Genomic DNA, 24,728 nt, shown 5'->3' with positions numbered 1-24,728 from the left:
AGGCAGGATTCGAACCTGCGACCGTAGCAGTCCCGCGGTTCCGGACTGCAGCGCCTAGAACCGCACGGCCACCGCGGCCGGCTTTTGGTGTCAACTCAACAACATCCTGCAGAGGAATGTACAAGGGAAATAGGGATACTAACTAATGCTTCCCAAGATATTTATTCGTTAGTGAAATTTGTCATCTATACCTCTTACTAAACTGAAGTCCTCCGACGTGTTTTTTCTGTCTGTATATAAAGGCTAATCTAGGAAACCACAGACGGGATTTTGATACGGTTTGCACTAATGGATAGGCTGATTCACGACGAAGGTTTGTGTATATATTCTATTATGGTTACGCCAGATAAGTCGTCCAGCCATAGACACCGAGTGTTACCCGTGCGAAACCGGGAGGGTGGCTAGTAAGTAATATACATCTTTTTCAAACCAACAGTTCAGTTCATGGAATCAATACTGGAAATAAGAATAATCTTCACAAAGATTTAAAGGCAATTACTTTGGACCAGAAAGAAGTCAGTTATTCAGGAACACACATTTTGAATAACTTGCCAGCAGCTTGAAGAAATTCGACTACCAGAACTAATAAAGTTCAGTTTAAGAGGAACCTAAAGAATTTATTGATAGCCAACTCCTCTTATTCCATTGGCGAACATCTTAGTAGAACCAGTAGATCTGTATATATTACTAATAATATCAAATAGTCTATTACGTAAAATCTCACCTCCGTACATCTACACTAAAGTGTAAATAAGTTGAGTAACCTGAGTTTCGATTTGGTAAAGCGTGGTTAATAGAGTCTAAGAATTAACGTTTGCACCTCGGTGTACTGTTTGTCACAAATTTGTCATTATTTTTTAAATGAAAATTTGTTAAGAATTTTTTTTATTTATTTCACATCCTTGAGAACCACTTCACTCGTGTTCTCTGGAGACGCTGCATTAGCATCTCTCTTGTTCTTTGTCAATATGTATTGTGTATTCTTGTTTTATATCATGTTCCATATGCTTGTGGATTTCACACCATGGATCTACGGAATAAAAATTCGTCTAATCTAGTCTGATTTTACAACTGAGCTAATATCATTGAATCCCGAAATTTCTGACAGCTGTTTATCAACTGAGCTAATGTCATCGTTCCAGTTCGTGCCTCCACACATTATTATTCCCAGAGCAAGACTAATCCTAGTTGCGTCTCAGGAGTGGTGACATTTTTATGTCACGTTAAGTGCACAACTTTACAAATCGGGACACACAAAGTGAGCTTGCACCTCAAGGTACATACACTCCTGGAAATTGCAATAAGAACACCGTGAATTCATTGTCCCAGGAAGCGGAAACATTATTGAAACATTCCTGGGGTCAGATACATCACATGATCGCACTGACAGAACCACAGGCACATAGACACAGGCAACAGAGCATGCACAATGTCGGCACTAGTACAGTGTATATCCACCTTTCGCAGCAATGCAGGCTGCTATTCTCCCATGGAGACGATCGTAGAGATGCTGGATGTAGTCCTGTGGAACGGCTTGCCATGCCATTTCCACCTGGCGCCTCAGTTGGACCAGCGTTCGTGCTGGACGTGCAGACCGCGTGAGACGACGCTTCATCCAGTCCCAAACATGCTCAATGGGGGACAGATCCGGAGATCTTGCTGGCCAGGGTAGTTGACTTACACCTTCTAGAGCACGTTGGGTGGCACGGGATACATGCGGACGTGCATTGTCCTGCTGGAACAGCAAGTTCCCTTGCCGGTCTAGGAATGGTAGAACGATGGGTTCGATGACGGTTTGGATGTACCGTGCACTATTCAGTGTCCCCTCGACGATCACCAGTGGTGTACGGCCAGTGTAGGAGATCGCTCCCCACACCATGATGCCGGGTGTTGGCCCTGTGTGCCTCGGTCGTATGCAGTCCTGATTGTGGCGCTCACCTGCACGGCGCCAAACACGCATACGACCATCATTGGCACCAAGGCAGAAGCGACTCTCATCGCTGAAGACGACACGTCTCCATTCGTCCCTCCATTCACGCCTGTCGCGACACCACTGGAGGCGGGCTGCACGATGTTGGGGCGTGAGCGGAAGACGGCCTAACGGTGTGCGGGACCGTAGCCCAGCTTCATGGAAACGGTTGCGAATGGTCCTCGCCGATACCCCAGGAGCAACAGTGTCCCTAATTTGCTGGGAAGTGGCGGTGCGGTCCCCTACGGCACTGCGTAGGATCCTACGGTCTTGGCGTGCATCCGTGCGTCGCTGCGGTCCGGTCCCAGGTCGACGGGCACGTGCACCTTTCGCCGACCACTGGCGACAACATCGATGTACTGTGGAGACCTCACGCCCCACGTGTTGAGCAATTCGGCGGTACGTCCACCCGGCCTCCCGCATGCCCACTATACGCCCTCGCTCAAAGTCCGTCAACTGCACATACGGTTCACGTCCACGCTGTCGCGGCATGCTACCAGTGTTAAAGACTGCGATGGAGCTCCGTATGCCACGGCAAACTGGCTGACACTGACGGCGGCGGTGCACAAATGCTGCGCAGCTAGCGCCATTCGACGGCCAACACCGCGGTTCCTGGTGTGTCCGCTGTGCCGTGCGTGTGATCATTGCTTGTACAGCCCTCTCGCAGTGTCCGGAGCAAGTATGGTGGGTCTGACACACCGGTGTCAATGTGTTCTTTTTTCCATTTCCAGGAGTGTATATAGAAAAGTACTCATTTTATTTTATTGGTTTTGTTTATTAATATGAACTGTTGTGTAGACATATTTTGCAGTTTTGTCTTAAAGTTTTTTCTTGTTGACTCGCTTTCTATTAATATTGTTAAACTTTTTACTTTTTACATTGCATTAGCACCACACTGTCAAAGATGTCATTTAATGCGCGTTTGTGCTTCAATCTAGATGTTTAACTTCTTTTCAAATGTCGTTTGCAAACACTGTAACTTCTTTGGCGGCAACAGTCAATAAATGCCTGATGATGGCCTTGTAAGCCCAAACCGGTTGACACAATAAATTTATACAGTAGAATATAAGCAAACTAGCGCTTTTCATTTATTATATAGAAAACTAATAAGTGTTTTGCTATTATTCCCCAAAATCGTCGCACTGCCGGATACGCGAGACCTCTAGGTTGTTGAATCATGGATTCCCGGTGAAATGGCCGAAAAGTTTAAATCGGAAGCAGTGGATACAGAAATACGTACGTCGAGAAGGGACTTAGAGTGTTTGGTGGTCACCACATCTACAGCAACAGGAAGCGATGTCCACGTTCTCGGGGCGTGATCGCCAATTGCGTTCGGCATTATCACATCACCGTTAGTGACGTCACAGTCTTCAGGATAGCCACCCGTGGCCTGGAATTAGTAATGAGTTAGCGCCTGCTTGCGGTGTTTCATGTCGTCATAGCCGCGGCACAGTACAAAAATTGCTTCCGGTTGCACGGCGGTGCCACGGCGAACGCAACACGTGTACAAGATGACGTAATCAGCAGCGCGCTTGATACCATACATTTGACCGGATTTTTCTGTAGTGGAGAGGTCTGAAACTGGGCCCACTGGGACTCGTGAAGTAACATGAAAAGCTGTTTGATAAATAAAAGAAAGTTTCATGTATTTCATTACGATTTCCAACACCGTATAGTGCAAGTTTTTCGCTGTTACTGAAGTGATAGCTGCAAGATGTGACGGGGGGTGGGGGGCTGTTACCAGAAACGTAACAATTCTCACAACTCAAACTTTTCCCGATAGAACTCGATATTCAATATACGGATATCGATAATGTTTTCAGCACTTTACAGCAGAATTATTGCTACATTTCTTAGGTGAATTGTAACCGAGTTACAGATTTCGTGACAGGGTGTCGTTTTGAACTTGGAGCAAAATGCCACAGCAGCTGTGAGAAAGGATACTGAACGCATGATGGGCGCACCTTACATCGGTGGAAACATTAATGAAATAACAAGCGCCAGTAATTGCTGTAACTAACTCAAGAAAAGCAAAGAAACAGACTCAACGTAAATGACGCACACTGTCCTATCCTGCTGGACGAGTGGCAAGTTTTTAGCTCGACTGTACGACAATTGTAGGAAGTCTTGAATTCAATGGTACTTCCGTTCATACGTTCAGCTATAAATAATAATAATGTCGTGTGACGAGGGCCTCCCGTCGGGTACACCGTTCGCCTGGTGCAAGTCTTTCGATTTGACGCCACTTCGGCGACTTGCGCGTCGATGGGGATGAAATGATGATGATTAGGACAACACCCAGCCCCTGAGCGGAGAAAATCTCCGACCCAGCCGGAAATCTAACCCGGGCCCTTTGGATTGACAGTCTGTCGCGCTGACCACTCAGATACCGGGGGCGGACCATACGTTCAGCTAGTACGGCTACATCCAAAGCTATCTGGAGGTTAAGAAACATGCCATGAACCTGGTTGACGCCTGCCTGATCCATGTGGATCCCAGCAGAGAAGCTACTTGATCTAAAAATAAAAAAAAGTTTGTTTGACATAATGCACTGAGCAATAGTTTGTCCAGTACACAAACGCTGGCAGAGGATGTAGGAGTCCCCGCCTCTGGAACTCCAGCTGGCGGGAGTATAGCTTTCTGCGCACCTCTCCAGCAACATCTAAGCTCGTTGGCCTCAGTGCCCGAGGCAGGACAAGCCACAAGGACACCGCGAGGCGATCGTAAAGGGTAAAGAACACGCCAGTTAGTAGTGGGGAAGGGGTGGGGGGGGAGGGAGAGAGAGGTGAGGGGAAGACTGCTATTTATAGCCGCGACCGCGAGCTGCTTGCTCTGGCCTTCTATGAATACAATAGCGTTTACCTGACTCGCTACTTGTCGCCGTTAGCACAACCACTGGGAGGCCGTTGCTCCCACTGGGTCGTCCGTAAACAAGAAAGAATGTTGTTGTCGTTGTTGACATGGTTGTAGCAGCGGGTAGCGTCGTTTCTACCCAGTCATCACTGCTGCAGGAAGTGGCATCAATTTTTTTCTCCTCTCGAACCGGGTAAAGGTTACAAACGGATTCCTCAGGGAGCGATGCACTTCCACCGGAAAAGCGGCGGAATTTGCCGAGTTCAGCATGAAAACCTAGTCTCTTTCCAAACGGTTTCTTCGTAATGCATCTCTCCCCCGACACCCTCTTGAATTAACAACAAAAATACCCAGTCCAGGCATATCCTTTAATTACGTTTCTGAAATTCACGATGCAGTTCAGTTACAATGACACGACTTAGTCATTTCTGTCTTCTAATTACTCTGCGAGCTCAAGTTTCAAGGTGACGTTACGGATCACTGCAAGAAACAGTACACCGTCCCTGTATCATTTATGTACTTGTTACAGTACTACGATACGTTATAGTTTGACCAACGCCGCGAGAAACCGTCACGCCAGAAATACCTGGGTGCTTTACTTACCTTACAACTGAACTAAAGTGACTGTTCCAGTTCAAGTCTCGGCATTTGTACGGCAAGACTACATCTAGTTGTGACTCATAAATGGTATAGTAAAAGGCTACCACATTATTATGTCTCGTAAAGTGCACAAATCTACATTTCCCTAATTAAAAAAAACTAGGTGCCAGTCTTTTCGTCAGACTACTAATTTTCAGGTATAACTAAATACTACTAAAAGTTATAGGCAGCGAAACTTCCTCAGACATTACAGCATAATTCGTAAAAAATCGAATATAGAAACTAATAGTATCGGCGAAGCCTCTAATTCATAACGTGAATTGTGATGCTACAATTACACTCCCTGTGGCTGGGTCTTTAGATAACTACTACCCTAGGATAATATGCTGCGTACTGCGTGCGTATCAAAATTTTTCTTTCTTTTTTATAGGATAGCAAGTTACACATTGCGGTCAATACTTCATGAATGAGTAACCATATTCTGTTGAAGTAGCCATCTGGAATAGTCTTACTGCATAGGAGTTCAGAAAAAAATGAAAAATAAAATAAAAATATCCACGATACGTAGACCTCAATGAATTTTTTTTTTTAATAGTCGAAGGTGACAGTCTGGTATATCAAGAAAGCAACTACGATACTTGCTATGGCGCGTATTTTAGGCGTATTGGATTTCGATGAGTAGTTTTTCTTAGAAAGTAGGGTAGAGGTACTGGCGGAAATGAAACTGACGAGGGCAAGTGACTCGTGTCTCGCTAGCTCATTCGGTAAGAGCACTTCCAGTGAAAGAGAACGGCCCGGGTTCGAATGCTAGTCCGATACATAATTCTAAAGCATCGGAGATGCTTTGTGAAGTGGTACAGCCTCCTTATAGAACTTTCTCTGCTTTCACCGTGGCATGGCTGCGCGTCTGATTCAACATTCAGTTTCCTAACCATCCTGCTAATCGGCGTAGACCGGTCCACGAACCTCACATTCCTTGACTTCCACCTTTCACCTTTCGAGCCACCTGAAGGTCATGTAAACCAGGAGGAGATTCGGGATGTGACCCACCTCAAGCACTCTCTCGATGTCTCATGCTCAGGAAGAGCCCCGTACACACACAGCGAACGGAAATTCCGCATTGGAATAAGCCCACTTTAGAAACAGTTCGCAAAATAAGTACTCGACACATACACATGTCTGGTAGGCTGTGTCTGTGAAAATACAAATCAAAACACAGTTTATTACCTGCAGAACAATTCAATGAACTTACGCCACAATCATCAAACTCACGACTCCAGATCTCCTTCGAGAAAAGTAATTTTTTAACAAACTTAAAATCAGCATCCAGAATACTTGAGGTAGGAGAAGGGGGGAATCAATCTGATGGAGAAGTTTGAATATCTAAGTGAATGGATACAGCCAAACACCTCTGAGAAAGAATCTTATGCATCAAGGGTTAGAAAAATGTAAACTGCATATCAACTAACCAAAAGTGTGTACAGGAAGAAATCAGTATATGTCAGGAAGCTCTGTATGCCGCAGCCTGCATGCCCTACTATGGATAGAAAATCAAGAAATTAGAAATAAGAGAAAGACAGACCACGAGTAAAATCCTAGGCCCAGTCATAGAAAATAGTGGATGGCAACTTCCTCTAAATGAGGAAAAATGTAAGTTAATGCATATGGGTAGGAAATACAAACGCATGATGTTCGAATACAGCATTAGTACTGTGTTGTTTGACACAGTGATGTCGATTAAATATCTAGGCATATCGTTGCAGAGCGATATGAAATGGGCCGAGCACATAAGAACGTCATTAGGGCAGGTGAATGGTCGACTTCAGTTTATTGGCAGAATCTTATGAAAGTGTGTTTCATCTGCAAAGGAGATCGCGCATAGAATACCAGTCCGATCCATTCTTGATAACTGCTCGAGTGTTTGGAATTCCCACAACGTCGGATTAAAGGAAGCCATCGAATCAGTTCAGAGGCAGGCTGCTAGATTTCTTTGGAAATTTGTGGTAAGGTTTTATGGGACCAACCTGCTTACGTCATCGGTCCCTAAGCTTACGCGCTACTTAATCTAACTTAAACTGACGTAGGCTAAGGACAACACACACACCCATGATCCAGAGAGGACTCGAACCTCCGACGGAGTGACCGTGAAAAGACGCGTCAGAGCGCGCGACTAGATTTGTTACTGGTAGGGTCAAAGAAGGCGCGATTATTATGGAGATGCTTCGTGAACTCAAATGGGTATCCCTGGAGGGAAGACGACGTACTTTTCGCGAAACATTATTTAGAAAATTTACAGAACCAACATTTGAAGTTGACTGCTGAGTGATTCTACTGCTGCCACTGTAGATTTCGCATAAGGACGACGAAGATAAGAGGAAATAGGACTCCTACGGAAACACATAGACAATCTTTTCTCTCTTGCTCCATTTTCGAGTGGAACAGAAAGAAAATGATTAGTTGTGGTAGAAGGTACCATCCACGTAGAAGCACACACTAGCTTGCGGAGTATCTATGAAGATATACACATGATTCTGCAGCAAAGTATCCGAAATGCGTCGTAAGTTAAAAAAAAAAATACGATTTAGTGACTGGTTACGCTGTGTTTGCTTTTACATGATTACGCAACTGAGTTAATCCCATTCTATTTCCGGTGGATCCTGCGGATGTTCGCATGGAATGTAGATTTCGCGTCCACGCAAGTTCGTTAGGCATGGCGTACGTTCACATCTGCAGCCGGCGGCACATCAGCCTCACAGTGAGTGAAGCGTCCGGCTGGATCCAAGTTTAGAGGCGCTACGACACTTGGGCGAGGGTCCGGCTCGTCAGATTTAGTTTCGCGAATCTGCGCACTCCCGTCCCTCGATCGTTCCGGCTTCCAGAAATACGCGCGTAAATTTAGCTCTCCACTGGACACCACGTGGAAGTCACCTGTCACCAGGACTCGCTGAAATATTTCCCCTTGCCCAAAAAGGCGACACGATGGGGATAATCTGGTACAGAACGGCGACATCTCTGCCTACATCTCTGCCTAAGAACCGCCCATTAATCGGTACATTTCCTGCGAGTTATTGTTACGTTATACGAAATTATCTGTATGACGCGACAGTTCTGATTGTATGTGCTCGAGCATTATCGTTGCTAATCATTTTATTGACAGGCTTAAAAAAATCGAATCAAAGGAACTAACATGCCTTCCTTGTAGGAGCACTCTTGGTTTCGATCAAGATTCGCCAGCAACTGTTTTTCATGCCGTATTCCTTCTACTATTTTATTTCAGTTATAACGAATCGGCATAAATTCACATCTCACAAACGTTGACAGTCTACAACAGTGCTGGTTATCATCGCATTACTTAACTGCGATCTGAATTTTGCTTTATACAAGGGGATACAGAAGGCTATCTGTATGGTGCGAAAATTGGCAGTTGACCCTACACTGCGAAAAATGAGTCCATCCATATGAGTGGCTCTGAGCGCTATGGGACTTAACATCTGAGGACATCACTCCCCTAGACTTAACCACTACTTAAACCTAACTAGCCTAAGGACATCAAACACATCCATGCCCGAGGCAGTATTCGAATCTGCGACCGTAGCAGCAGCGCGGCTCCGGACTGAAGCGCCTAGAACCACTCGTCCACGGCGGGCGGCCATATGAGTGCTAAAAGGAATCTGTTAAACTTCGGTTACACGATAAATCAGTCAAATCTAAAGGCCGTAAATTCAACTAAACACCTATGAATTACAATTACGAACTACTCAAATTGGAAGGAACACGCAGAAAACATTGCGGGGAAGGCTAACCAAAGACCGCGTTTTATTGGCAGAACACTTAGAAAATGTAACAGATGTACTAAAGAGACTGCCTACACTACGGTTCTCCATCCTCTTTTAGAATACAGCTGCGCGGTGTGGGATCCTTACCAGATAGGATTGACGGAGTACAGCGAAAAAGTTAAAAGAAGGGCAGCACGTTTTGTATTATCGCGAAATAATGGAGAGCGTGTCACTGAAATGATACAAGATTTGGGTTCGACATAATTAAAACAAAGGCGTTTTCCGTTGCGGCGGAATCTCCCCACGAGATTTCAATCACCGACTTTCTCCTCCGAATGCGAAAATATTTTGTTGACACCGATCTACACAGAGAGTAACGATCATTATATTGAAATAAGGGAAACCAGAGCTCGCACGGAAATATATAGGTGTTATTTTTTTCCGCGTGATTTACGAGATTGGAATAATAGAGAACTGTGAAGGTGGTTCGATGAACCCTCTGCCAGGCACTTACATGTGATTTGCAAAGTATCCATATAGATACAGATGTAGATGTTACGCTCAAATTTAAGGAGCAAATAGAAGAGTCGAAAAGCAACTGGTTTGGAAGTAAGCCCGTGCCAGAATGTACTGTTTACTCAACAATATTGTACATCACAGATGTTCAAAACGGCTACCACTACATTCAATACAGGTATAAAATCTTCGCAGAAAATTCTGGAGCACTCTACCAAGTACACCAGGCATCGTACAAGCATGACACTGCACGGGAACTGGTGTGACGTACACAAGGATTTTCATATGGCCCACCAAGAAGAAAAAAAAGTCAGAAGAGGGAGATGGACATGCAACTGGACCTCCTTCCTATTCAACAGGGGTTTAACGTACCGTCGACATCGATGTCATTAGGATTATTTTAAGGACGGGGAAGGAAATCGGCCGTGCTCTTTCAAAGGAACCACCCCGGCATTTGCCTGGAGCGATTCAGGAAATTACGGAAAACATCTAGATGATCGGTCGCGGATTTGGGACATGTGGCACTGGATACGTCACGTACTTCCACAGAGAAGTGTGCATGTTCTCCGTCTCGCTGCATCCACATCTGACCACCCATGTTCTGGAATAAATTGTCCGATGAAGATCTTGTATGTGACTTACGCTCTCTCGCTTTCACTGGTTCAGGATTATTTCCAAAGTTCCTATTCCAAAGCTGTTCTATTTCGACTCCTCTATCAGCTCCTTCAGTTTGCGCGTAGCCTTGTGAATCACCCTATATGTATAAGAACAGTATTCATTGCATTACCAAGCCACTTTACGCAAAGTTAATGTGCAGCTACGCTACTACTGACACTTCCTGGCAGATCTAAACTGTGTGCCGGACGAGTCTGAAGTTTGGAAGGCAGCAGTAAAGTCGTAGTCGTGCGTGGATCACTCTGTCGGTAGAGCATCACACCCTAAAGGCAAGATTCCGAGTTCGTTTCCCGATACGACACACAGTTTTGATATGTCTGGAAATTTCAAAACAGCGTACACACTGCTACAGAGTAAAAGATTCATTCTCTGCTACTACTCATTATTGCAAGTACTACTTCAGTACTTTTTTTTCATCTATACCTCTTTACTATCTAACGCTGTTGTAGCTCTTTCAAAGAAAACAATGTAAAGCTATCTCTGGCGAAGATACGAGTCTTATGACTACTAAAATACCATTCGCCACGTACCTTCATTCTAACAACTGCAAAATGATCTTCACAGTTTGCTCCGATCAACAACTTGCATTTAGAAGGACGGCATTTCAAATCCCCGTCTTGCCATCCTGACTTAGGTCTTCCGTAGTTTCCCTAAATCGCTTAAGGCAAATGGCATGAATGCTGCTAAGAAACAGATCAGTCGATTTGCTTTCCGAACCGTTTCCAGTCCAATATTGAGCTGCGTCTCGAATGAACTTATCATCGACAGGACCTTAAATCCTAATCGTCGTCTTAGCTGTCATAAAATACTATTTGCAAGAACTACTCACTTCTCCCCTCAAATGTAAGTCAAGGTTCAAATGGTTCAAATGGCACTGAGTACCATGGGACTTAACATCTGAGGTTAGCAGTCCCCTAGAACTTAGAACTACTTAAACCTAATTAACCTAAGGACATCACACACATCTATGCCCGAGGCAGGATTCGAACCTGCGACCGTAGTAGTCGCGCGGTTCCGGACTGAAGCGCCTAGAACCGCTCCGTCACCGCGGACGGCGTAATTTAAGAGGGGGGAGGGGGGAGTTGAAGAAGAGAAAATAAGGGCACTCACGTTCCCCTGTCTTCAGTACTTAAGCCCAATGTTAAATAATAATCCTGTCCCTCTGGGGGAAAGGTCGGCAACACTATAAGTTGTGAAACAGTACTGTTTTACGTCATTTGCAGTGTGTATTAACGATAATACTGTTACAGTAAAGTGAAAAAGGTGCAAGAGAACACTTTGTAAATAACGCAGACATCACACCAGGGCTGGAAAGACAGAAAGGCAAATAAAATATATATTAATTTATTACATCCAAGTTCGCTTAAAAATTACAGTGTTCACATTACCAGTTTCAGCAATTGTTTGCTATCTTCAGATTAATTCGCTGACAGTTTGTGAAGGTATATAACAATTCCAGTTAAATATTGCGAACGTTGTGAAGTATTATAAACTATGTCAATGAATACACCATATCGTCACATTTTTCGATACGACAACGAGTTCAACTCTTGCAACTGCAGTTGTTGATGTTAATGCCAGCAGAGCCATGGTGATTGTTGATGACTATGTAGAAGAGAAAAATCTGTTCACGTAAGAGACCCATTCAAATGACGCATTTAGCAGCAGAGTTACCGCCACAACTTGATGAGTCAGCAAAAAAAGTATTTACATGTAATGGATACAACAGTAATGACGCTTAATAACGAAACCAACGAGCAACGGATATGTTTCTTGACAGTGCCGAATAAATACGGTGCAAAAATCTGCTTATCAGTGTTGAATACTTCAAATGAGTCGTTCACAAAACTAAAGTAATTTTGTATTCCTGATAGATTGCTGTGTTTTAATGTAAAAAGTAATACGATATTTACGACTACTTCCACAAGGTGTGCGTGCGTCTCTGTACGCGCAGCCTGACTTACAGGGCGCTGAGTTCCGCCTGGAATACCCGGCAAAGCAGCGCGCGACACCGCCTCGGCGCGCCCGCCCGAGAAGAGCTGGCGGGAAGTTGCTCCCTGGAGGGCTGTTCCGTGGAGCCCCCTCCTGCAGGTACCCCCAACAATCGATCTCGGTTGCCATGGCGACAGTTTATTACGGGCGCGCCCGTCTCGTTACGGCGTTATCGCAGCGCCGCCAGTAATAACTTGCCCTCCGCCTTCCCCTGCTCCGGCGATTCGCGATACCACCTGCCTGCTGCCTTAATTACAAACTCGCAATCAACAGTTAACTGGTTCTAGCAGGCCCCGATCCGCTTTCCTCCTTCCGGGATAACGGCAACCCGTCAAAAGACGAGCGGCGCAGAGAAATCCGGACAATACGCCGACGTCGGAAGCAAATCGACACCTCTGTCCCAGTCAACAGCAATCTAGGAGAGTGGCGCATTGGTGAAACACCAGACGATATATATGTGAATGTCCCGGATTCGATCCATGGTCTATCGTAGAATTTTTATATGTCACCTATCGTTTCTCTCACCTCTGTGAATGTCACGAAAAAACCGTATTGCATCGTGGTTCGGCTGGGTAAGTCAGTTCAAAGATCGGAGGAAGGCAAAGGCGTACCAGCTTCAATAGAACCATACCTAGTAAAGCACTATGGTGCTCAAAATAACACTCGGTTTTATGCCAACTTTGCCTACATCTAGGATGAAACGAACACCTGTGTCACATTACTGGGGAATGGTAGGTGACCCTCATCATAATGAAATGTGTGTTATTGCTCGTCGATTACACTACTGGCGACCAATATCTGAAGACAGTTAACTAGAGTACTGACAAAGTAGCGGAAGAGGCCTGCGACCAATAATGCAAACTGAGAGCACGCCTTATGTCATTGCTGAATGGTTCGCTTGAAATGAATTGTCCATTTGTTGTTGAACAAATTATATTTAACGCTGTCGGGGGCAGCCCATCTTCAGAATATCATACCAATGCCATCATACAAAGTGTAGCGCCGCATAAGTTGGTCCTCACCACCAGTTACAAAACAAAATCGGCGACTCACTTAATTGAATAGTCATGCTGCGGACGAACGTATGTGACACTATACTTCGTAGAACCTCTCCACTATATATATATATATATATATATATATATATATATATATATATATATATATTACAGCAAACTAATAAACAAGCATGTCAAAAAACCAACTGGACAAAAAATTAATGATTCACTAAGGCATACGCCGGCCGGTGTGGCCAAGCGGTTAAAGGCGCTACAGTCTGGAACCGCGTGACCGCAACGGTCGCAGGTTCGAATCCTGCCTCGGGCATGGATGTGTGTGATGTCTGTAGGTTAGTTAGGTTTAAGTAGTTCTAAGTTCTAGGGGACTCATGACCTTAGAAGTTAAGCCCCATAGTGCTCAGAGCCATTTCACTAAGGCATATATGGAGGTGCACACACATGGATCTCAGGTCGTACTTATCGTCAAAATGTACTGGTATTTGCTTTGCATTTTCTTTTCCCATTCTTCAATAAAATATGTTATTCAGCAATATATTTTTTTTAATTTGAAACAGTTAACTGTATATGCTCATGCACAAAGAAAATAGGATTCATAACGTTAATATTTTTGAAATACATAATGTCCAATACAGGTTTTTGTTAATGTTCTAAATAACTTTGCAAAAAAGAATCATGCGGTAATTCTGGCAAATAATAATTTGCTACTGCCAGTAAAAATGTAAATCTTTACGCTACGTTTTATGATATGCTTCAAAACAGTTATTTTTTCATAGTACATAAATATATTCCACATTTGACGCACACGTCTCTTCTCTTGGAATTGCAGCCAAGTTTCCTGCATTTTGAGGACTTCCTTGCCTCAACAAATTTTGATACTTGGACAACATTGTAAGACCTAACTTCTGAAACTGATTGAAGTTCAGCTCTTCTTGGTTTTTTGTTCACATTTTCTGTATCACCTACATGTTCACTCTCAGAGGAAAGCACTGTAGAAGACGTCATTTTCTCTGCTACTGGCTCGACATCTCGACGTTATTATTGTTTACCAGTCAGTTGCATCAAATTCAGCCGGACAATCTTCAGTCTAAAACGAGAATTCGTCATCTTCTCAATCAGATAATTCCGCTTTGCTATCGGTAAGAAGAGCTTCTAATTGTTCATCAATTAATATTTCATACATTGCTGTAGAGTGTGGAAATAACGGTCATTTCAGTATTCCATTATTGAAGACCAAATTGAAATTAGCACATATGCATTATGACTTTGTCTACGTACGAGCACCTTTAGAAAATGAGTTTTTTCATAGCAGGGAACAAAATTTATGGAAATCTGAAGTAATTCTCAACATTTAGAATAGTTAGCGAACATCAGGGAAAAAAAAACACAGATTTTCAGTCTAATGTTCAGGTACAACAATTATTTACCTGTAAATACCTTTTCGATTTGTAGAAGTAACCATTTTCTGTGTATCACCAGCAGTAAAATAACATAGGAATCTTTCCTTGCAGGGTGTTGCGCCTTGTTTTAAAAGTACGAACTAGAAAGTTCACACTCGTAGACCATCGGTCTAACAGCCGAAAAATACGCCTATTTACGGAACAAAATTAACGAAAGTCCATATTGTGGACCGAGGGAACGAAGAGGTTAAGACATTTTCTATGATATTCTAAAGACGTAAAATATATTTTGTTCGGCAATAAGTGATCCTTTCATTTCAAGCGACCCATTCAGCAGTAATGCAAGAAGTGCTCTCGATTCACTGGAAACAGTAACTACCATAAAGTATCCATGAGTAACCATGCGGACAGACCTGGGGAATGACCATATGAACTAAAGCAGATACCAGATTAAGACTCTTTTGAGAATCGTAAGGAAATGTGATTCAATCACGAAAGAAGTCGCTTGCAAAACATCACTTCGGTCGATTTTTGAGTATTATTCGTCATTCTGGGAACCTTACTAACCACGTTTAATAGAGGAGAAGGGTAAATTCAATGAGGAACGGCCCTCTCTGCCACGGGATAGTTTGCACTGACAGACGCTACAAGAGAGGCGAAGTGCACCACCGAGAGGTTTGTTGGTGAAATTTCGGGAGCGTACGTAAATGTCATACGGAACTTTAGCTACAGTGATTCTTCTAGCGCCCCGTCCTGAATAGAGCAGGAAATGGAAGCGGCTGGGGCAGGGGGGAGGGAGGGGAGGGGGGCGTTACCAGAGGTATCCACCATTACACACCTTAAGGTGGCTTATGGAGTACAGCTTTAGGTGTGGATGTAGATTAACTTTTCTATCAGCAGCGCAGAGGCTACAAAGCCGACACATTGGACAAGTATCGTTCACGATAAGAGCAACAAAATAACAACTCCGCTATCACGCGATGCCGACCGTCCGCTGTTTCAGCCGGTGAGTAGCTCTCCGATTTCCATCTGGGTGGAAAAGTTGAAATGTCACGGAGTTTCACCGCTGTCACACGGATTGAAACCAGAGAGCTTCTCATCAGCAGTTTGCGGAACCTCGGAGGTTTTCGTGGTAGCCTGTCTGAATAATATCTTCTCGGTATTCAACCCGCGTCAACTCGAATAAAATTCGATGGCTATCTCTGCCATCGGAAAATGCACTCTAGCATTTCGTCCATCACATGAACGCTGTCCATCCCATCATTAAATTTACCATCGAAATGGAGAAGAATGTCAAGGTACAGTTCTTGAGCGGAAGGCAGAAGATCGCTTGGTCATGCAATTACAGGAAACAGATGCACACTGATCGATACTTGAACGACGAGAGTTTTCACCATCCTGTACACCAGTCTGAGCTGCAGCACTTGAGACACGTGTCCAGAGAGAATGGTTATAGGAAGAGGGACATGCAGACGCTTTCAGGTGCCACCGAAGAAGGACGTCTTGTGAAACGGCAGAGGTGCCAAAGACGGCTGCTTTACTGCCATACTATGTGGCAACGAGCACCAAGTTAGGAAGTGTGGTACAGAGACATTGCCTGGGAGCAACGTTGCGACCCGTCCCCAAGATATGGGATGTGCTGCGCCCCGTTAAAGACGACATGGCTCTTCGTGTGAGCAGCGTATGCGGTATCCCTTGCGAATGCGGTAGCATCTATATGGCTCAGGCAGTTCGCCCAATTGTAGAGCTTTGTACAGAGGACAAGCACAGCAAAGGGAGCTTGACAAGTCGGCTATAGCTGAGCATTTTCTGGAAACCGAACACAAATCGCAGTTTGAAAACACGAGAGTCTTAGCTCATGCGTCAACATGTTGGACTTCGTTTTAAAGGAGGCGGATGAGATTGGAATAAACACAAACAATTTTAACAGAGACCTGGGATACATACTTAGTATGGCGTTGGAGCGGGCTCTGAATATCAAAAAGGACAAAAGACGGACGCTTGACGCTTGTAGGGAGGCGCGAGAGGCAGATTCAAACATGGCACCAGCCCCTCGCGCCACCTGACGTCACACGGTCCCGCAGCGGGCCTGAACTGCTACGAGCTGCGCAATCACCTTCTGCGTACGCGTCGTTTCGGCCCTCTCTGACTGGTGCCAGAGGCTGCAATCGTGCCTATATTACCGGAAAACCGTGTCAGCTCCGGCAATCAGCGGTTGTTTACTCCTGCCGACGATGGCGGAGATAGCCTCCGAAAGCTCGAGAATTTTATCCGAATTTATGCGGCTTGAGAACCGAGACGCCGGCCGGGGTGGCCGAGCGGTTCTAGGCGCTACAGTCTGGAACCGCGCGACCACTACGGTCACAGGTTCGTATCCTGCCTCGGGAATGGATGTGTGTGATGTCCTTAGGTTAGTTAGGTTTAAGTAGTTCTAAGTTCTAGGGGACTGATGACGTCAGAAGTTAAAGTCCCATAGTGCTCAGAATCATTTGAACCATTTGACAACCGAGAAGATTTTATTTAGTACATGGGACGTTCGGTCACGCGTACGCATCGTCTGAGAGTACACAGTTTAATTTTTTTGTGTTGGCACAATGGACTCCTAATTCAGAAAAGCGGCGTTCAAATCCCCATCCCAAATTAGGTTTGGTGAAACCTCTCTAAATCAGATGAGAGCTATGTGACGTTGACCCTTCACACGAGGTTGTGACTGATTTGCTCTCCTTTTCTGCTCCCAATAAACAACTACTTTAGTGACGTCGATATCGACGGGATGCTGAACTATAATCTTACTTCCTGTTAGTGGGATACAGCCAGCAGCGTCTCGTAGACGGAGGATATGGATGTGCTCTTTTTCTGGAGCCGTGGAGATTCTTCGGGCTGAGTAGCTGGAAGGCTAAGTGGAAAAGAAAACAGCCGGTAGGTGGAAGCTAGGCAAACAGCCAGGACAGGCAGCGGCTGCTGCAGCCAGGGGCGATCGGACTTGCAGCACTGGAGGCCTCATTAGTCGTGCTAACGAGCCATGGCGGTGGAGCGTGAACACATGCAGGCGGGCTGCTCTCTCTAGGAGCCGCATGTAAATGGACTAGTGGAGCGGTCGGTTCAGGGGTAACAGTCTAGACTTGCATTGCGGTGCACAGGGGTTCCACGCTCGGTACAGATATTTTGGTTTGGGGCATTCCGTGCTCAACGAACTTTCCCCTTTTCCATATTTAACCATGGTAGTCTCTCTACATCTAGGGGGGGTGGGGAGGGGGTGCGAGGGGGGAGGTGTCCATCAAAATCAAAAACCGGTACGGCGCAATTCTAGAAGAAAAAAGCCTTTGATGATTTACGCATTCGAATAAAACGGCTGGTATAAAAGAATAGTTGAGTGTACCGCGTGAAAAACTAGTAATCGTCAAGTTGCCGATTCAATTCGCACTAGTCGGAACTTCGTTCTACTTTTTTTTTAAAATTCCATATTTATTACCAATTACAAATGATAATTAACGAATACTAAATTTCATCTTTAATAAAAACAACGTCTTTTTATACTTACTAAGCGCTTGAAAATATGAGTTCTCGCAGTACATTATAATTTCATACAACAATTCGAAACAGCTATTTGGTCCAACGAAGGGAGCACTCCACGTGAAGCAGTACGTGCATCACGGTTAAGTTGCTGATGCAGCAAGACGCTGGCTCCGACGTCGACCAGTAGAGTGGTACCAAGCGGTCATAAAAGCCCTCCCAGTAAGGTGGCATTAGGCCGTCGCATTGAACGGAGATTATGTTGAAAAATATGGTTTTGTAACCAAAAGAGTGGGTATAATATGGTGTATTGGAATCCTGACTGAAACGAACCTGCTTTCACAAAAAAATGTGCTGCATTACATATTGAACACCCCTCGTATGTTTATAAAAATTTATAATTCAGTATTTGTTAATTAACATGTCCAACAGGTGATACATTTAGAATAAAAAAAGCCAACTAAGCAGCCGAGAGAAGGTGGCCGCTCCTTTTCGTAGACAAGTTCTATACTAGAAGAAGGCAATTAAAAAAAATAATAATAAGCTCAGGCTCTGTAACATGATGATCAAAACGAAAAGCCTGTACCCAAGTGAATCCTTTAGAATGACAGGAATGGTTGGACTAGGAGAAGCCAAGAAGGTTGAGCACAAGATCCTTTGCAAAACAATGGGTACTAGGAATACATAGGGGCAGTGTAGACTCTGAGGAAGAGACGAATTATACGGGATAGTGAACGGTCGATGGAGTCAATAAGGAAACGGTGACTGAAGTTCAATGGGCATCTATCAGCACGGATGAAACGCGACAAACGAAATATATTTTTAACGTACTGGATAACAGACCTAAATTCAATAGCGTTCTTCCTGGTGATCTGACCAATTTTTCTTTCCAGTTTCTCCACAATATTTCGACGGTCGACCCACCCGTCGTTTTCAGTTACTGCGAGTTTTGCTGTTGTGTGTTCTCGCTGCCTGGAGTCGAACCCAACTGAACTACTGTTGGTCTCATGCTTCTCTTTATACCTGAGTTCGATTCCTGACACCCACTACGCCCATTGATGCTGTTTTTTTCCTCACAGCTGGTACTGATATTCCGTGACATGCAAATTCTCTTAACGTTTTCCGACTCTTTTGGATGTGGCGGTGTAGTGGTCATTGGAAAGAGACGTTGAGTATAAATAACAGTGTGAGACCACTGTTAACAGTCTGGTTGGAATCTGGGCAGCGAGTACACATCCCAAAACCAACAGCACCTGAAGAAGACGAGTCAGACGATCATCGAAATATTATGCAGAAAATGGAAACAAATCGGCAGAACGGCCACAAAAAACACTTAACCAATCACACCGAGAAAACCTGATATATCACATCAGACCCAATGTGTCTAATAAATGGTTCTAAGAAGTAAGGAAAGACCTCAAGAGCACTCAAGTGAATCAGGAGTACATCTCTAAACGATCAAAGTCTAGATCATAGAACAACAACTTTAAAGACTTCCACAATGAACAAAAGCAGGAGAGTGATTAGACAGAAGAGAAAGGACAGCAGGCATGAAACGTGTTTGGGCGGCAAAAAAGGCTTCCATAAATGCCTTATAGTTATTTGGGGGTAATCTCTAATGACCCTAAACGAGAGGGAGAAATACAGAATTTAAATATAAAAAAGTTAATACAAGCGAGAATAGAAACGTCGGTTTCATGATTACTGGACTGTCACGTTACTCACTCAGCTACTGGCCATTTTATTCAAACGCATGAAATGTTTTGCACTTACCAGTGGTTGGAAAACTACTAATCTTCAAAGACAGGTTTATCAAGTTTTTCTTTTGACAACTACATTGTACTCCTTTAGGAAATTGATGTCCAAGCACTGCACTTAAAATTCTCTAAGTAAAAAGAAAATCGAAGAGTAATGTCCCCTTGTGAGATCCGATATCAGTCACTACTTATTTCATTCACAAATGGAGGGAATACTGTGTGTAGGATTCAGAAACGGAGCGAGTTCGAGGCTAGTGTTGAGGGTTGCATGCATTGGAAATCAAGGCGCCACTGTTACGTCAGTGTCTTAGCGGTTTCCTTCTTTCATTCCCAATGTACTTCCGCGAATACGTTGAGCCTGCGAACAGTGGTGCTGCGAGGCCTTCCTACTCGATGTCTCGCGACCTCTCATTAAAGTGTGCAGGAGCTTAACGCCGTAACATAGCACGGAAGTTGAGTGCACGACCTTTCTGTTGTAAAGCAGCACGGGCAAGGCGAAGATGGCCGACTCTCAGCGCGTTATTTTCGAATTCCTTTTGTCATCATCACGGGCAACGGTCATACATGTAGCGGCAATGTAGTGGGTCCGTGGCTATACTTGCGTATTCACGTATTCGATCTCCTTTCTATGCTGGTACAGACCCGAGTAACGTGTTTCCGGGTAAACGGGCAGCGGCGGAGACTCGCGAGCTGCGCCTCCAAGCGTACGAATACGGTGAGTTTGGAGATGACGTCATAGGACCCGCTGACAAGTTTACCACATGTGCCCTAACCTCTTCTGTTTTATTCTTGCCATCTCTATGCTAGATATGCGATGAAGGCAGCAGAGCTATTGCACAATCTACGACGAATACAACCTCTCTAAATTTATTCAATTTGAGTTTACGAGAACAACATCGTCATTCTACCAGAGTGTCCCATTTAAGTCTCCTGAACATTCCCCTTGCACTCAACGCTTTTACTTTCATGTGATGTGAAAAATTCCATGTTACACCGTGGTTTGGAGTCCAACCATATGAATGTGTGGTGTCTGTTCTTTCGGACATCACGCTGAATCCGCAGCTATTATCCATTATATATAAATTGAAGGTGTAGAGGGGAAGAAAGAAAAGAAAAAGGGAGGGATCACTGCTGTCAGCTGCATGGGGACATTACGCGGAATCGGCGGCGACGATTGAAAACGTGTACCGAACCGGGATTCGAACCCTGCTTACTAGGGAAGTGCGGTAACCACTCCGCCATCCGGGACTCAGCGTTATCGCAACTGCGCGGACTGTCCCCGCTCGCCTCAGGGCCGATCCACACTTCCATCCAGGACCACCTATCCCCAGCCCCTGTCCATTTCCTCCATATTCTCTCTTTCGAGATTCCCGCAGGAGGTCGGACATTTGTGCGTCCGCACTGAAGAAGGTGGATTTATTGCCCAGCTAGGCCTATCAAATTATATGAATGCGCGCTGCACTCTAATAGTCAGCATACTTGTCTTATCGCTTAGAATTTATCTCAGTGCGGTAAAATACGTAAAAAAATCAAGCATGTACAGTTAGAAGAGTGTTAGCTTACATCGTCTTTTGCTACTGAAATTAGCACAACATTATTTTGACACTAACATACTGGGAAATTTGCTTCGAGAAGCTGATGAAAAAACACAGACAATGGAGAATTTAGTGAAGAGGAAGATTCTCTTCAAGAAGATAATTTTGTGAGTACAGATGACAGTGATGTAGAAGCAGACGTTGAAGCAGCAAATGAGGACTCAGATAAAGAATTCGTGGGTGACAGTGCAAGAAAGTAGAAAGTAGAAGACACCCTTGATTTTGTGTGTGAAATACTCCTGGAGACATAATAATTACAGAGATTTGTAACTAGTGCATACCATAGCATAAATTATGACTTCTTTTCCTATAGCATTTTGAGCAGTAAAATTGGCCTTCTAGGGTATAAAACAAGGCATTTGTACTTACGTTGTATGGAGATCAAATAATTGTAATTAAGAAGTGCATAACTTAAAATTATGACTTGCTTTGAATAAACTTCGGAGCAGTGAAATTTGCCACGATTTAATAGTAATAACAGTAATATAATATTTTAAGCCGTCTGAAGGTAATGTCTTTGTGGTAGGTAACAAAACAGGGATGTAAATATATGATCAGTTTAGTGGATGCTAGGTATTTGACAAACACCTTGTTTTAAAAAAGTGAATAAATCTAAGGGAAGACCTGCTCATATAGTTTACAGTGCCGTTCCGTAATAGAGGGGTGAGTCAAATACTCACCACACCCTGCGGTAGATTAATGATTGTTGGTCTCGTACGCCGGCTAACCAGAATGTGGATTTTAGGTGGTTTTCCACGCTCGTTAAGGCATATGGTGGGCTGCTCTCCGATTTCCATCTCAGAAAATGCGATACACTGATAATTATAATACAGTAACACACAGAAAAAGGCACTCCGCATAGCTTATTCGCCATGCGGGTTGAAGCGAGTTCAGCCCCTACAGCGCAGACGTCACGTATCTTCGCAACCCCCAGAATTCCTCAGCTAGACCAGCAGAGGCATTCAACAGCATCCCGCCCAGGTCAACAGGTGGCGTACGTGGTCACTGGCAAACCGCACCTCTTCATGCATCTGCCATACCACGTGCCAAAAATAGGACCTCACTTTTCCGTTCGTGGGGCGGCTATTTAGGCGAACTCACAAGCTCTGGAAAGTAGTTCCGTCGCAACCAGCAATCTGAAGATCTCCACTATGCCGCGCCAAGGAGGGGGCCATCGTGTTCTGGACAGAAAGCTGCCTCCTCATCTGGGACTCAAAGTCATCAACAATGTGCTCGTTGAGGCTTGGTATAATTGTACAGTTGTTGTTCTAGCTGATGAACTAGTATCAGACCGGACGTTTCTGTCTTTGTCAGATGTAGATATTTCATTACTGTTGTCTCTCAATACTTCTTCAGCGAAGTACACCACAAGTGTTTTTAAGTGTTTGTTCTTCTTAACTGAAGCTTGGATTTTGACTTTGATTTTAAGCCTGAAGTGAGAAGTTTATTTTTCCGTTTTAACCTGAAATTATTACGACTTCAAGACTTTGCTCATCAACGAGTATGTGACTATAAAAACTTAATTAACTGTTTTTAACGTAAAGCTTTTAGGATTTTAATATTGTGTTCACTGAAGTTTGTCGAAATCTTTCAAACATCATGGAACTTATTTATTTACTTTGTGATCCCCGAGGTCTAAGCGGCTGCGTTATTTACTAACCATCACATATCCAGAATGAGATTTTCACTCTGCAGCGGAGTGTGCGCTGATATGACACTTTCTGGCAGATTAAAACTGTGTGCCGGACCGAGAATCGAACTGGGGACCTTTGACTTTCGCGGGCAAGTGCTCTACCATCTGAGCTACCCAAGCACGACTCACGACCCGTCCCCACAGCTTCAATTCTGCCAGTACCTCGTCTCCTAGTTTCCAAACTTCACATAAGCTCTTCTGCACACAGTTTTAATCGACCAGAAAGTTTCACATCAGCGCACACTCCGCTGCAGAGTGAAAATCTCATTCTAGAAACATCCCCCGGGCTGTGGCTAAGCCATGTCTCCGCAATATTCTTTCTTCCAGGAGTGCTAGTTCTGCAAGGTTCGCAGAAGAGTTTCTGTGAAGTCTGGAAAGTAGGAGACGAGGTACTGGCAGAATTGAAGCTGTGGGGACGGGTCGTGAGTCGTGCTTGGGTAGCTCAGATGGTAGAGCACTTGCCCGCGAAAAGTAAAGGTCCCGAGTTCGAGTCTCGGTCCGGCACACAGTTTTAATCTGCCAGGAAGTTTTAACCATCAAATACTTTGTTTCACTTACTGAAGGAATAACATTAACGTTGTTTCACCTACCGAAAAGCCATCCTTTCTTTTTTTTTCATTGGGGAATACATTTTTATGGAAATTGTGTTCAATAAACTTTTGTTTCTTCTCTGTACCTAGGCTGTCTACCTGCGCGAGCCAGCGGCTTTGGTGACTGGAAGGGCAGCCGTCCACAAGATTGGAAAACATAAATTTGCAAAAGTGAAAACGGCAGACACCATACGACAGGATAAGCGCAAGGAAAGAGAAGTCAATCAAACACCAGATCCCCCCCTTTTCCGCCTCATTAAGTGGAGGGACGTAGTGGGGAGACCCCGTGAAGCAGAAGATGACTCGACCCTGAAACGCGGGGCGGGTCCCGCTGAGCATTGTCCCCTGCTTGATTGGTCCGCTCGCTGGACGCTGCTGTTCGCCCGGCAACAGGCGGCCGGCGTCGTAAATCCAATCCAATCAACCGCCTCTCTGTGTCCCGTTCCGGGTCTCCTGGGAGGAGGCCCGTCTCTCTCTCTCTCTCTCTCTCTCTCTCTCTCTCTCTCTCTCTCTCTCTGTTCAGTCCCACTTCCTCGCTGACCCAAATCCCATATGTAATTTCTGCTGCTGCTACCGCCCTCAGCTGGGTCAAAGAGGCGTATAGCGCGAGTTACAACAGCCCTCTTCCCAACATGAAAGCGGAGAAGCCTTCCGACCTTTAATCGAATTGCCAGAGGGTGCGAGGAGGTGGCACAGTGGATGACTTTGGGGCGTTCAGTAATTAATGCGACATATATTTTTTCTAGGCCAATTTCGATTGAAAAAAATGCGGAATTTGTTGTG

At 44.6% G+C, this 24,728-nt stretch overlaps 1 protein-coding gene across 2 annotated transcripts in view; it reads right to left on the bottom strand.

Annotated features, from left to right (window-relative positions):
- The window catches only part of LOC126175546 (breast cancer anti-estrogen resistance protein 1), a 519,279-nt gene that overhangs the window by 57,645 nt on the left and 436,906 nt on the right, over positions 1-24,728 (bottom strand). The gene's annotated exons all lie outside the window — the stretch shown is intronic.

This window comes from Schistocerca cancellata, chromosome 3, assembly GCF_023864275.1.
Source record: "Schistocerca cancellata isolate TAMUIC-IGC-003103 chromosome 3, iqSchCanc2.1, whole genome shotgun sequence".
Lineage (NCBI taxonomy): Eukaryota > Metazoa > Arthropoda > Insecta > Orthoptera > Acrididae > Schistocerca > Schistocerca cancellata.
This window is presented reverse-complemented; position numbering and strand designations above follow the sequence as displayed.